This window comes from Camelus bactrianus, chromosome 3, assembly GCF_048773025.1.
Source record: "Camelus bactrianus isolate YW-2024 breed Bactrian camel chromosome 3, ASM4877302v1, whole genome shotgun sequence".
In the NCBI taxonomy this organism is placed as follows: Eukaryota; Metazoa; Chordata; class Mammalia; order Artiodactyla; family Camelidae; genus Camelus; species Camelus bactrianus.
Genome location: NC_133541.1, coordinates 65,661,621 through 65,676,899, shown reverse-complemented (window position 1 = coordinate 65,676,899; position 15,279 = coordinate 65,661,621). Strand labels below are relative to the sequence as shown.

The 15,279-nt window shown below is 32.7% G+C and overlaps 1 protein-coding gene across 8 annotated transcripts in view; it reads left to right on the top strand.

The window, feature by feature from the left end:
- Positions 1-15,279, top strand: part of KIAA0825 (KIAA0825 ortholog) — a 348,749-nt gene that overhangs the window by 9,373 nt on the left and 324,097 nt on the right. For all 8 annotated transcript variants that reach the window (XR_012505528.1, XM_045512550.2, XM_045512549.2 and 5 more), the window contains exon 2: positions 9,478-9,623. The gene's annotated coding sequence lies outside the window, so the exon portion shown is untranslated. The remainder of the gene's footprint in view (positions 1-9,477; positions 9,624-15,279) is intronic.

The window sequence follows — 15,279 nt, the reverse complement described above, 5'->3', positions numbered from 1 at the left end:
AGGGCCAGTATCTTGTCCTTTGTGAGTGGCTGCAGAGGCTGGGCTGCAGGCTTGTCTTCACTGGGAGATGGCGGCGGCTGATGACTTAATGGTTTCAGCATTCTTTGTTTACTGGTATGGTTTGCAGTATTTTTCATTCACAGTTATTATACCAAACCTTAACAAGTGGTAGTTTCATAAAGTTTAACTACAATGAGAAATCTGAAGTAATATAAGTGGACTTCTGGTACTCAGTTACTTGGTCTGTCTTACACTTCGAATGAATCTTTTACAAACACATGCTTTTGTTGCATAATACACTGGCCATGTGGAAAATATTAATTCATTGAGGTATGCGCATCTTCCTAAGCTTAATATATTTTATTTTACAGTATCAAAAAAAAAAATCCCATTTGTTAGTATCACCAGCAATCTCATAAGGAAAATCTTAAAATATTGCAAAACTGTCCATCTGAGAGTATATAAATTTTCCAAGATTTTTGTTTTTGCTTTGAAAGCTCTTAATTTTATCATTGGCAACAAATACTATTTAATATTTTCTTAAAATGATAGCCCAATTTGATTTATTTTGGAAAGTGTGTGGTGTACTCAAAGGTTGAGTTAATAACATTACTAATTTTTAGTGCTTCTTCAAGGACGTTATTAAATGCATCTGCCGTTTTTTTTTTTTAATTTTAACTGTGTGGTGGTGAAAAAAATATGACTACTATGGTAGGCAGAATAATGGCCCCCTAGAGATGCCTACATTCTAATCCCTGGAACCTGTGTGTATGTTATATAGCAAAAGGGGGGTAAAATTTCTAATCAGTTTACTTTAAGATTACCCTGGATTATCCAAGTGGATGCAGTGTAATCACAGTGGTTCTCACATGAGGAAGAAGGAGGCAGAAGAGTAATTCAGAGTGATGCAACATGAGAAGGACTCACACAGCTAGCTAGAAAATGGGAGAAGTGGGCCAGCAGCCAAGGAATGAGAGCAGGCTCTAGAAGCAAAAAAAAAAAAAAAAAAAAAAAAAGCAAGGGAACAACGGATTCTCTTCAGAGCCTCCAGAAAGGAATACACTTCTACTGATCATTTGGTTTTAGCTTGTTGAGACCCATTTAAGACTTCTAACCTAGAGAACTGTTAAGATAAGAATTTATATGGTTTTATGACAATAAATTTGTGGAAACTCATAGCAGCAACAGAAAACTAAGTACAGCTAATATATTTGGGGATTATAATTTGTGCTAGGGTAGTGTGCTTTTGCATCTAGTACAAATGTCAACCTAGCGAAATAACTTAAAAGTCTTATTATGAAAATAGTTTTTACCTTGTGAACCCTCTGGAAGACTCCTGGGGCTCCATCATGGATCTGTGTAATACATTTTGGGGATCTTACATTTAACATTTTCTTTGTAGTTCCTCTGTATCAACCACTAGGCTAGGTACTAGGATGCAAAAATAAAGAAAGCACATTCCTTGTCTGAAGAGGATTATAGTCTAGAGGTTGAGAGAGGTAAGCAAATCAGTGATTGCAGATAGCACAGAATGACAATTGCCCTAATGGATATACTCAGTGAGGGAAAGAGACCTAACTCCAGTCTTCATATGCTTTCAGTCTAGTGTGAGATCACAAAAATAATTACAAAATTATTTTTTAATGCAAAGTGCAAAGGAAATATTCTATTAGGGTAAGGTAGAGACCTTCACTTCATTCCCACTAGCAGTGTAGGAGGGTTTCTGTTTTTCCACATCTTCCTCAACACTTGTTAGTGTCAGTCTTTTGATTATCCATTCTACTGTATTGTGAAGTGGTCTCAATGTGCATTTATTTTAATAATTAATGATGTTCAGCCATTTGTATATCTCCCTTCAACAAATGTCTGTTCAAATCCTTTGTCATTTTAAAATTGAATTACTTGTCATTTTATTGTTGAGCTGTAATATTTCTTTATAGATTTTGGGATACAATACCCTTATCAGACATTTGATTTGCAAATATTTTCTGCCACTCTGTAAGTTGTTTTTTCATTTTATTGATATTGTCTTTTGAAGCACAAATGTTTGTAATTTTGATGAAGTTCAGCTTTTTTTTTTTTTTTTTTTTTTATTCTGCTTTTGGTGTTTTCTCTAAGAAATCATTGACTAATCTAAGGTCAAGAAGATTTACACCTATGATTCCTTCTAAAAGTTTTACATATTTTTTGGTACTTTTATTTAGGTCTTTGATCAATTTTGAGTTAATTTTTGTGTATCTTTTAGTGAAGAAGTTCTTCATTCTTTTGCATGTTGGTATTCTGTTATCTCAGCAATGTTTCTTGGAAAGATTAATCTTTCCCTATTGAATTTTCTCGAAACCCTCATCAAAAATCAGTTGAACATTGTATGGTTTTATTTTTTTACTATCAATTCTATTCCATTGATTACATGTCTATCTTTATGCTTATCCTATCACACTCTTGATTACTGTAGCTTTGTAGTAAGTTTTGAAAAATAGGAAATGTGAGTTCTCTCATTTTGTTCTTCTTTTTCAAGATTGTTTTGGCTGTCCCTTGCATTTCCATATTAATTTTAAGATCAGTTTGTTAATATATGCAGAATAGGCAGCTGGGATTTTGATAGGGATTACACTGAATTTGTAGATTAATTTGGGAGTTACTGACTCTTTAACGGTATTAAATCTTTAATCCATGAACAATGAACTTTTCGTATATTTAAATCTAATTCAGTTTCTTTCAATGATGTTTTGCAATTTTCAGTGGATAGGTCTTGCACTTCTTGTGCTAAATTTTTTCCTGAATATTTTATTCTATTTGATGCCATTGTAAGTGGAATTGATTTCCTAATTTCATTTTGAAATTGTTAATTGCTAGCATATAAAAATACAATTGATTTTTGTTTATTAATCTTATTTCCTGCAAACTTTGTTGAATCAATTTATTAGCTCCAATAGTTTGGGTTTTGGGTTTGTTTGGAATTCCTTAGGATTTTCTACATACAGAATCATGGCATCTATAATTGCAGATAGTTTTACTTCTTCCTTTCGAATCTGGATGCCTTTTATTTACTTTTCTTGCCTAATTGTCCTGGCTAGAACTTTCAGTACATTGTTGAATAGAAGTGGTAAATATGGACACTCTTGTCTTGTTTCTGATCTTAAGAGCAAGGCTTTCAGTCGTTCACCATTAAGTATGACGTTAGCTGTGGGTAGATGTCTTTTATCAAGTTGGTGAAATTTCCTTCTGCTCCTAGTTTCTTGAGTTTTGTTATGAAACTAATGGGTGTCTTTTTTGTTGTTGTTGTTTTTTAAATCATGAAAGGGTGATGAATTTTGACACATTCCCCTGCATCTATTTAGATGATCATGTAGTTTTTGTCCTGTATTCTATTAACAGGATGTATTATGTTGGTTCATTTTCCTGTGTTGATAAATTCCACTTAGTTGTGGTGTAAAATTATTTTGTATGTTGCTGGACTCAACTTCTTAATATTTTGTTGAGTATTTTAGCCTATATACTCATAAGGGATATTGGTCTATAGTTTTCTTTTCTTGTAATGTTTTTGTCTGGTTTTGGTATCAAGGTAATACTGACCTCAGAGAATGAATGGAGAAATGTTCCTTCCTCTTTTGGTTTTTGGAAGAATTCGTGAAGGATTGCTGTTAATTCTTTAAATTTTTGGTAGAACTCATCAATGAAGTCATCTGGCTCTGGGCTTGTCTTATGAGAAACTTTTGATAATTAATTCAGCCTGCCTACTTGTTAAAGATCTATTCAAATTTTTAAATCTTCAGTCATTTTAGTACTTTATGTTTTTCTAGGAACTTATTTCATTGAGGTTACATAATTGTATGATATATAATTATTTATTGAATCCCCTTATAATCTCTTTATTTCTCTAAGGTCACTAATAATGTTTCCTCTTTCATTCCTAATTTTAGTAATTTCAGTCTTATCTCTCTTTTTCATTCTGTTAGTCTAGCCAACGATTCATCAGTTTTCTTCATCTCTGATTCTTTAGTTTCATTGACTTTCTCTATTTTTTCTATTCTTTTTAAATTTATTTCCAATCTAATCTTTATTATTTCCTTTTTTCTGCCTGCTTTGGGTTTAGCTTGCTCTTCTTTTCCTAGTTTCTTAAAACTGAAAGTTATGATATTGATTTTAGATCTTCCTTTTTCAATATAGGCATTTAGTCTGCAGTTTTATTGTGATGTGTTTATTTGGCTTTGTTTTCAGGGTAAATTAGTCATCATAGAATGAGTTGAGAAGGTTCCTTTCCTCTATTTTTTTCTGAAAGAGTTTGTTAAATGCTGGTATTATTTTATTTTTTAATTTTATAGAATTCACCCATGCAGCCCTTGGATCTTTGCTTTTCCTTATGGGAAGATTTTAAATTGCTAATTCAATTTCTTTTGTTGTTTTCAGTCTATTCAGTTTTCATATTTCTTCTTGATTTGGTATTGATCATTTATGTTTTTCTAAGAATGTGGCCATTTCATCTGTGTGTCTACTTTTTTGAAATTAAATTGTTCATTGTGTTGTCTTAAAATCTTTTTTATTTCTGTATGTCAATAATGATATTGTTTCCATTCATTATTTTGGTAATTTGTGCCTTTTTTTTTTAATTAGTCTAGCTAAGCATTTGTAATTTGATTGATCTTTTAAAAATGCAACTTTTGCTTTTATTGTCTGTACTACTTTGCTCTTTTCTGTTTCATTTATTTCTGCTGTAATCTTTTGGGTTGCCTTTCTTCTTCCTGCTTTACATATGGTTTGCTCATCTTTTTCTAGTGTCTTAAGATTGAATCTTAAGTTGTTTAAAAGAGACCTTTCTTTTTTGATATAACTGATTAAAGTTAGATTTCCGTCCAAACACCGCTTTTTATGTACCCCATAAAAGTGACATATTTATTTTCACTGTCATTCAGTAAAATATTTTCTAATATCACCTTTGATTTTTTTGACCTATTGTTATTTAAAAGTGTGTTTTTAACTTTAAAACATTAGGAGTTTTCCAAGATTTCTTTCTGATATTGATTTCTAATTTAATTCTGTTATACTTATAGGACATACTTTTGTGATCTCATTACTTTTCAATTTATTGAGATGTGTTTTATGACATGGAATATAATCTATTTTGGAAAGTGTTTTCTGGCATTTCAAAAAATCTGTAGTTTGTCATCATTGAGTAGAGTAGTCTATATATATGAGGTAGGTTGAATACATTGACAGTATTCAAATCTTTACTCTTGCTGCTTTTTTTTGTTGTCTGTTTAAGTCTATCAATTACTGAGAGCAGACGATTGAAATATCTGACAAATAGTCATATTGTCTATTTCTTCTTTCAATTCTGTCATTTTTTGCTCCATTGGTTTTGGTGCTTTGTTGTAGGTGCATATACATTTGTAAATACTGTATCTTTCTGATATATTGACTCATTTATCATTTTAAAGTATCCATTTTTCTCAAACACTATTTCTTTTAAAAAAATTTTAGATTAAAATTTTAATACAATTTTTAAAGGTTATACTTCATTTACAGTTATTACAAAATATTGGTTATATTCCCCATGTTGTACAATACATCCCTGTAGCCTATTTTATATCCAGTAGTATGTGTCTCCCATACTTACATTGTCCTTCCCCTCCCAACTGGTAATCACTGGTTTGTTCTCCATATCTGTGAGTCTGCTTCTTTTTTGTTATGTTCACTAGTTTGTTGTATTTTTTAGCTTCCACATAAAAGTATCGTTCAGTATTTGTTTTTCTCTCTCTGACTTACTTCACAAAGCATAATGCCCACTAAGTCCATCCATGTTGCTTCAAATGGCAAAAATTTTTTTTATTGCTGAGTAGTATTCCATTGTATATGTATGCCACATCTTTACCCATTCATCTGTTGATGGATACTTACATTGCTTTTATATCTTAGAAATTGTAATAATGCTGCTAGAACATTAGGGTGCATGTATTTTTTTGAATTAGTGTTTTCGGTTTTTTTGATGTATATACCCTGGAGCAAAATTACTAGGTCATATGGTAGTTCAATTATTAGTTTTTTGAGACCCCTCCATACTGTTTTTTACAGTGACTGTACCAAATTACATTCCCACCAACAGTGTGCAAGAGCTCCCTTTTCTTCACATCCTTGCCAAAATTTTTTTTTTTAATGATAGCCTTCTGACAGGTGTGAGGTGCTATCTTTTTGTGATTTTGATTTGCATCCCTGATGATTAGTGACATTGAGCATTTTTTCATGTGCCTGTTGATGATCTGCATTTCCTCTTTGGAAAAATGTCTATTCAGTTCTTCTACCTATATTTTAAATAGGGTTGTTTGTTTTTGTATTGTTGAGCTGTATGAACTGTTTATAGATTTTTGAATATTAACCCCTTATCAGTCATATCATTAGCAAATATTTTCTCCCATTCAGTAGGTTCTCTTTTCATTTTGTCAATGATTTCCTTTGCTGTACAAAAGCTTTTAAGCTTAATTAAGTGCCATTTGTTTACTTTTGCTTTTATTTTCTTTAGGATACAAATCCAGAAAAATATTGCAGTAGTTTATGTCAAAGAATGTCCTGCCTATGTTTTTCTCTAGGAGTTTTATAGTATTTGGTCTTACATTTAGGTCTTTAATCAATTTTGAGTTTATTTTTGGACATGGTATTAGAGAATGTTCTAATTTCATTCTTTTACATGTAGCTGTTCAGTTTTCCCAGCACCATTTAGATGTGACTGTCTTTTCTCCATTGTATATTCTTGCCTCTTTTGTCATAGGTTAATTGATTATAAATGTGTGGATTTATTTCTGGGCTGTCTGTTCTGTTCCATTAATCTATGTGTCTGTGTTTGTGCCAGTACCATACTGTTTTGATTACTGTAGCTTTGTAATATACTGTGAAGTCAGGGAGGATGATTCCTCCACCTCCATTCTTCTCTCTCAAGATTGGTTTGGTTATTCAGTGTCTTTTGTGTTTCCATACAAATTTTTAAATGTTTTGTTCTAGTTCTTTAAAAATGCCCTTGATATTTTGATAGGAATTGAATTGAACCTGTAGATTGCCTTGAGTAGTATGATTATTTTAACAATACTGATTCTTCCAAACCAAGAGCACCATATATCTTTCCAATTGTTTGTGTCATCTTCAGTTTCTTCCACCAGAGTCTTAGAGTTTTCAGAGTACGTGTCTTTTACCTCCTTAGGTACTTTTATTCCTAGATATTTTATTCTTTTTGATGCAGTGTTAAATGGGATTATTTCCTTAATTTCTTTTTCTGATAGTTCATTGTTAATGTATAGAAATGCAATAGATTCCTGTATTTTAATTTTGCATCCCACAACTTTACCAAATTCATTCATGACCTCTAGTAGTTTTCTCAAGGCATCTTTAGGATTTTTTTATATATAGTATCACTGTAATCTGCAGTGACAGTTTTACTTCTCCCTTTCCAATTTGGATTCCTTTTATTTCTTTTTCTTGTCTGACTGTTGTGGCTAGAAATTCTAATACTGTGTTGAATGAAAGTGGCAAGAGTAGGCATCCTTACTCTTAGAGAAAATGCTTTCAGCTTTTCACCATTGACTATGATGTTAGCTGTGAGTCTGTTATATGTGGCCTTTATTATGATGAGATATGTTCCCTCTATGTCCACTCTCTGGAGTTTTTTAATATAAATGGATGTTGAATTTTGTCAAAAGCTTTTTCTGAATCTATTGAGATGATCATATGATTTTTATTTTTCAATTTGTTAACGTCCTGTATCACACTAACTGATTTGCGTATAATGAAAAAATCCTTACAACCTTAGGATAAATCCCACTTGATCATGGTGTATGATGATTTTAATGTACTATTGGATTTGGTTTGCTAGTATTTTGTGGAGAATTTTTTCATCTATTTCCAGTAATATTGACCTGTAATTTTTCTTTTTTTGTGATATCTTTTGTCTGCTTTTAGTATCAGCAGTTTCAGTTATTTATGGATTTTATAAGACGTCTTGTGATTTTAACTATGGCGTGTAGGTGATGTGTTGTTTCTCTATATTGGCTTCCTAGTGTTCCATTTAGTTCTTAGACCAAACTAAACCATTTCCCTTATTATAATTCTTCTGTTTCCCGTTTTGTTCAAATTTAGTTCCAGGATTGACCAAGTTGTTCATGAGGGTTTTTGTCTGTTTCTGATGAAAATCAACTGGAAGTCAGATTGGGATAATGAATGTTAGTAACATTTAAGTAACTGTGTATCATACACCAGAGAAAGACAGGAACTATGAGAACGATCAATAAATAGCACAAGAAACATCTGGAACCTTCTCCATATTAGTTTTCTAGTTGACCTAAGCCTAACCAAAAGATTAGTTTGGCTGATAATAGAAAACAAAATAACTTTTCCATTAAATAATACATTTATTGTTTGACTTCTTTGCAAAAGAAATAAGTATAGATTTTGAAATGAAGAAGTAAAACTCATTATGTGTTCATGATGTAAAACTACAGAGAAATAATAATGTAAGAGTTTGCCAATATCTTAGATAAACATATCAGTATTCAAAAATTATACACATATAAACAAAATATGAAAAAGTTTTTGCAAAGATATTTTTATACTAATTCAAAATGTTAAGTTCCTGGGAATACATCTAACGTAACAAGAGATGTGTAAAATTCCTATGGGGAAAATAGTAAAGCATCATTTTGTGACAATAAAATCTCAATAAATGGAATGATAAACAATACACTGGAAAAAGTTAACATTTTACTGATGCGCAATTTGATCAGTGCAATCTCAGTCTAATTCCTAACTGTCTATTTTGGTGGGAAGAAGAGAATACTTGACAAAAGATTTTAAAGCTATACAGAAAGACAAAGGTCCAAAAGCCGAGAATGACAGCAGTGCATTTTGTTGCAGGGAAAGACAAACTGATGGAACCTTAGTGAAAGTGTAGTCCATGGACCCACTGCATTGGCAGCATTATTTGGGAGCTTGTTAAAAACACAGAATGTCATCCCAACCCCAGATCAACTGAATCAGAATCTATTTAATAGGGTAACCCAAAAGAGGGAGGGAAAAGATGGTTTTAATAAACAGTCCTGGGGCAACTGGCAACTAAACAAGAAAAAAATAATTGTATTGAAAGGTATTGCTTGTTTTACATGGTGCAACCATTTCTTACTTCTGTGATCTACATTTCTCTAGGAACATTTGAAAAACCAATGAAAATGAACATGAAAATAAAAAGAGTATTTTGAGTATGTGTTTTCCTAGGTACATCTGTTATCCATGTGCCAATAACCTATGAATCATCTTGTTAATAAGCTTTTCTTAGGTACTTCAACTGCAGGGTATCTTTATGCATTTCCAGCATCTCTTGGCTCAAGCCTGTGACTCATAACTTAGTGACAGTGCTGTCACTACCAGTGTAGACAACTAATGCTCTGACTAGGCTCCCTCCATTGTGTCTGATCACACTTGATCTAATTATTTTTACAGGTGTGCTTTGTCTATTTTGGAAAAAAACTGCTGAACATACTAAAGAAAGGGCAGCTCTTCGACTGACAACTCGTAAGGAAATGACTTTCCGCCTACTTAGGATTAGAAGACCAGCTCATTCTTAGAATCTTCTGAAACAAAATTAGGTAAGAAATGTTTCTCACCGTATTTTAAATAATTTGCACTCTGCTTCCTTAGTTTCCTTGAAGGCGTCTGTAACTCTATTCCTTTGGCCTCTAAGAGAAACACAGCATTTTCCTTTAGGAAGGTAGTGTGCCAGCCAGCTGTCAGCCTTATGATGTACCTGATCTCTGATGTCAGGGGAAGCACAATTCAATTTTAAACTAAGTCTTCTGCACAATAGTGCAGCAGGGCTGCCAGCACCTCTCTTTATGTTCCTTTCTTTGAAATTCTCCCTTCTATTCTACCCTAACAGTATAGTTTTATTTTTAAATCCTTTGTGTGAGATGAAACCACCACTAACTGAGTTTACTTGTCTTCAGTTAAAAATCAATGAATTGACTGAAATAATCTGTAAGTATTCCTGCTACCCTTTCTCATTTCTAGAAAATAGAGTACCCCTGCTTGTTTAACTTATGACTTGTCTAAACACTTTGAAAGCATTGACTATAAGGCATAACACTCAGACTCTGAAAGGGAACTGTGACAAGTTCAGTCAAAAGGGAAAAGAGGAATAATTTATAAAAGGCACTGCAGATAATGATGCCAGCCAGTTATTTTAAAATGCATCCATCTCACCTTTTAATGAATTAGATTTGTCAACAGCAAATGTTTTATGCACCACTTCTAATAAAAGTGGCACACTTGGAATGTGGTGCTTTGAGGTTGGCTTCTTCAAAGCTTTAGAGTATCTTCAATTCAAAGATATTTTTTAAATAATAGATATTAAAAAGTGTATTTAAATAATATTAAGGTTGTGACACAAACACCAAATGACAAAATTCAGGAGTTTCAAAGCAGAGGCTGACATGCCATCACTATTTCACATACTAACTGTTTTTTAAATTAGGAGTATAACAGACTGAACTGGGGATTGTGTGTCAGTTCAACTTTAAATTCTCTTGTTGTTTTGGTTGGTGTCACAACCTTAATGTCAGCTTTTCAAATAGGTTTCTACATTTCCTTTGGTTTGGGGTCATTAAAAAATGCATATGATGAATCTAAGAGGCATAAATAGGTCACACTGAAGTGGAATTCCTTGCTTCTCTGTAGTAAGAGACAGCAAATACCTGCCTTGTAAGTGGAAAAAGTTAGCTCAGGCATTTTGGTAAATTTCAGGAATTTGATTCAGACTAATGTAAACCCAAATAACAAGACATGATGTTGGTATAATTATGTTTTTGTACCCCCATTCTCAACCATCCGATCTTGTTGGTTATCATTTCTAGATGTTAAGAATCACAGTCCCCACAATTGATATTTTTTTCACTAAAAGTACAAGTGAAACCTGATAATTATGTCTCTTGAAGAATCTTTACTCGGTATAATTGAGTATAGGTACGCTGTCTTAAAAACTTCCATGTGACAGTCCTTTATATAAGCACTTTTATGCAGATTTGGGGGGGATAAAATCTTATTTTTTAAAGAACACTTGTTATAGAAAGCAAAAGGTAATGATATCTTGTGTTAAATGTTAAAAAAGAATTCTAGTACCGCACTGGACGTTAAAGGAGCAGCCAGGAGCTTACTTACCCCATTCTGCAGGGGAAGAGAGAAGGCGAGAGAGGAAGGAAAGAATAAGCTCCCCACCCAAATTCCTCCCTTTTCCTTGATTCTCATCTGTCATGATTTCACAGGACAGGTCTGCATTGCCTATATTGAATCTAGTTTTAATTTAGAAAAATAAACATATCAGAGTCTGTCCCACAGTAGACTTTTCCATCACCTATAGTAGAGAAATAAAAGATGAAAAGAGAGGCAAATTATTTACTGATCTTTTCTTGCCAACTCATAACGATACTGGCCAACTCAAAGCACTTCATCACTCTTATCTCCTTGATGGAACCTCCAGGTTTTACCCTTCCTGGTTTTTATGAATGACTGGGAGAACATTCATCTTTTTTTTTTCCTAGTGTACTCCTTTCCATTACTTCTCTCTTTTTAATTTTCAAGCAGTGTTGAATTTGAGAAATCTCTAATAGTTTTCATTGCTGGTTCCAACTTTACTTTTCCTACCCACTGAACCCTCCCATATCATATCACTATTCTGATCATCTAAATCATTCACAATTCTGACAAGTAATATTCTTTCTAAACCTCAGTCCTCAACAAGAGGTAATCATGCTGCATTGTGTAGTAGTTTGAAAATGTATACAGTTGTCTGTGAAGGTTTTGGCTAAATCCTCCAAAGTCATTTAAACTATACTAGTGCCCTTGTTTGAACAAATGTTAAAATCATTATTATCGTTCATACTAATATTAGTTCTGATTTATTTGATAAAAATGAATTTTTAAAACAAAAATGCCTGTTTCTAAATTCAGAGGAAGCTATTCGAATAAATGAATGGGAACTCAGTATATACCTGCAATATAAAAAAGTTTTCTGGCATAAAAACAAAATAATCTCTTTAAATAGTCTAGGCCAAAGCCATCTTCATGCAAATTCATTTAGAGCAGTTTCAGATTTATGTATTTAATAAAGCTGGATAGTGGGTCTAACTTATGTATTTAATGTCCTTCAATGTACAGTGATGTTCTAGTGACTGCCTGGAAAAAAATGATAGAATTTTATTTAGTGTTTCTGCTACATCAGTCAATTCTATAAATGGCTTTCTAATGGGATACAATATATGCTTTTAATAGTTTTCTATAATATTAAGAGATAATATTTACTGAGTGCTTTCTATATTTCAGCTACTGTTCTAAGTACTACCCATGGATTATCTCATGTAATCCTCCTAACAACACTTTAATGATCTCACTATTTTACAGATGTGCTAGAGACACACGAAGAGAAGGTTACAAAACTAGCAAGTAAGGGAGCTGGGATTCAAACACTAGCATTTTCACTCCAGAGTTCATACTCAAGCCCTTGCTGCTCAAAATCTGGTCCCCAAGCCAGCAGTATCACCACTACATGGGAACTTGTTAGAAATGCAGACTCTCAGCCTCCACCCCAGATCTACTGAAAAATCTAATTTTTAACAAGATTACCAGGTTGTTGGTGCATTAAAGTTTGAGAAGCACAGTTCTAAAACACTGTGCTGTCCTGCTCATATACACAGAATTAAGTATCTTTAAAAATAGATTTCTATTTTGATGTATAATGTGATACTGAACTCCCATCTTATATGCTGTTTTAGGTATTCCTATCATATATAAAGTGCATTATAATGAAATCTAATAACTAAATATCAATATAACATATATAAAATGGAACTTTACCTATAAAAAATGATAATCTAGTTCTGTGTGGCATGACATAGAAAGATTTCCAGAATATTTTAGTATTTCATTTTAAAAAGTAAGTTGTAGAAATAAGGGAGGTAGGTTATAGCTCAGTGGTAGAGTGTGTGCTTAGCATGTACGAGGTCCCAGGTTCAATCCCCAGTACCTCCATTAAATAAACAAACAAACAAAGAAATCTAATTACCTACATCCCCCCAAAAGAGTAAACTGTAGAAATACATATATAGTATGATATAGTACTTTTGAAAAAATACTTTTAAAAAAACAAGCCAATCATCCCCCTCAAATCAGGAAGGATACTTAACAAACTATCTAAAGTGCTAACCTGTGGGTGGTGGAACTTAAAAAGACTGGCAGAGGGAATTTTTACTTGTTATAATCTGTTTTTGTTTGAACTTATTATAATGAGCATGTCTTACTTCAGAAACAAAAACAAACAAAAAGACAAAATATTACAAGGCATTAGCTAATTCAGTATCAACTGAGTGGTACAAGTAATGAATGATCTAGAAGTCCCACAGTAGGAGATTCCCTTTGGGTAGATGACAATAGGAAAGTCAAGCTGCCAAGAAAAAGGAAGATAAAGATGGGAGCCCATTGATCTTCCAGAATCCATAGCCTCACAGGCATCTCAAACTCAACATGCCCCTAAACAATTTTCTAGTTATATTGATATTTAAAATATCCCATATACTGACATCACATTACGTATCCAGTTTGCCCAGGATAGTCCCATTTTATGGGTTTTATCCCAGTGTTTCATCAGTTTAGCTTTTTTGTCTCAGATTTTTCATTTTTGAATGAAGTGTTAATAGTTATATGTAAAAAAAAACTAGGTAGGTTTATATATGCCTACACCTTGCTCTTCTACATCTGACATGATCTCATATTTGAAACACCAGTATAGTAAACAGAATTCTCACTTTAACATATGGTTAAATTGGCCATAACCCATTTCTCTTTTCCAGATCCTTTCCAGGAGTAGTATAAGCTAACACATCTTTTTCAGGGACAGCATGAAGGGCATGTGCTCATAAAGTGAATGTACTCTGGTATGAGCAGTTAGATACAGCTAACTTCTTCAGATCTTGGGTGATAACTGCTAGCAAAAGTGTTCTATGCTGCCAGCTCTGCTGCCCACTTGATGTGCAGCTAATTGTGCTGAGCCCATGCTCTGACCTGTGGATTGCATGTTTCCCATTCCTTATTTAGTCTTGCTATAGAATGAATACAATCCAAACTCTTTTGCAACAAGGATTTTATCATGTATCATATGCTATAAGTCTAAAACTATTTATATATTTTAATGTTGGGTTGTACATTTTTATTTTGTAATAACCATTTTAGTGACAGTGATTTAGGGGGAAAAAAAGAAAATAGCAGTGCACATTTAACAGTTAGTACTAAATTTCCTTTGAGTTGCCAAAAAGAATTAATTAATATGTAAAACTCACACTGTCATGGCTATAATGACATCACTGACCACATGAAAACAAGAAAACATGAGTCTGCTGAAGAAGCATCAACATCTATGGCATAGTCTTATTCTAAGATCATGCCTGAAAATACTACATTTTAGCTATAGAAAGTACATTTGTGTACCACTCTGTGAAATATGACTTTTCGTTTAGATCAAGTGACTGTCCTAAATTAATTTCTCTCATTTTCAGTTTCCAGTTTTCTTGTACATGTGTGAAAGGTGAAACAATAGCTATTAATATACTGGCTCCATTAAAAGAGCTTTACCAGCAGGGAGGGTATAACTCAGTGGTAGAGTGCATGCTCAGCATATACAAGGTCCTGGGTTCAATCAGTTAATACCAATAATAGCTCAAGTTTCTTGTCTAATACACAGAATCAAAGTAAGGCATTTAGAAGTTCATCTTGTAAAATGTGAAACACTTGACATTATTGTAAATACTAACAGAAATTGAATTACAAACTGCAACATAAATGATAAAATTATTTGGTCTTAGTGATACTAAAATATGTTGAGGTGGGACATAACATCGTAAAATTTTTAAAATAAATTTAGAACCAATGAGAACTATACTTGGATTATGTTGTGATGGACATATTTGTGCAATTCAAAATTACCTCCAAGAAATCTGTAAAATCTACTAATCTAAATACAAGATGTAGTTATCAAAAAGTACAAACATGTTTATACATATACAACATAACCAGCCTGTAAATTTTTACGGTTAAACTAATGCTGATAAAATAAAAATAATTTAAGCATGGCAGTATATACTTTCTCTCTTTGGATTTTAGAAGTTTTTGACACTTTGAAGAGTAAGTTTGTAAATCAATGAAAGTGTCCTACCATGATATTAAATACTTTTGTAAAAATGTTTGCTAAATTTTGGTTGC